We start from the raw sequence: 768 nt of genomic DNA, 5'->3' as shown, positions 1-768 counted from the left end.
GTCATTTTATACTTCGGAAACAAATCGCACTGTACGCTAAATTTGCCCGGAAGCTCCGCCTCTCTTGCACAGATATGAAGCTTATTGGCTAATACAGAGCGCTTACAGACATCGAATATTTATATTATTGGTATAAGAAAAGTCTAAGAAAAGTCTGCGGGGTTATTGCGCTTAGGAGATAAATATTCAGTCCATGTGGCTGTTCCATTGAGCATTGACCTCCTTGAATATTTGGTCTATTTTTATATTTTTTTCTGTTACATGTGGAATATATCTAGCTTATGCAAACGGATAACAGCTGAATATTATGTATTATCTGATGGTCCCCTTAACTATGAAAGGGAAATGTGGACCCCTTCAATGTTGAAGGGGTCTGCGCTTGTGTTTGCCACCTGAAATATAGATCCCAAAAGATTCTGCAACCTCAGGTTTCTAAGTATGGGATGAATTGTGCAACGCAGATAAGAAATAATATAACACGAAATACGATATAGTAAAAGTGGCCAGCTGACAAGGACCAGAGTGGAATAACATACGGATATAGGGATACGGCAGACAACTTAAGGTAACCAGTGATATCTTCCAAAAACTGGGCCACTATGTTATGTTGTGCGTAAATATGTGTACTTCTAGGATTTCAAGAACAAAGACAGCAAAAAGATCCTACCCATTTATTTCGGTTGAAGCCAGACTGAACGAAAGGTCCTTTGATGCATGGGTTTCGTAATGAATCCAGCGACGTACTTTTTTGGTGTCTGTGTGTATGGT

This window comes from Penaeus monodon, chromosome 23, assembly GCF_015228065.2.
Source record: "Penaeus monodon isolate SGIC_2016 chromosome 23, NSTDA_Pmon_1, whole genome shotgun sequence".
Lineage (NCBI taxonomy): Eukaryota > Metazoa > Arthropoda > Malacostraca > Decapoda > Penaeidae > Penaeus > Penaeus monodon.
Note: the sequence above shows the minus strand (reverse complement) of the source record.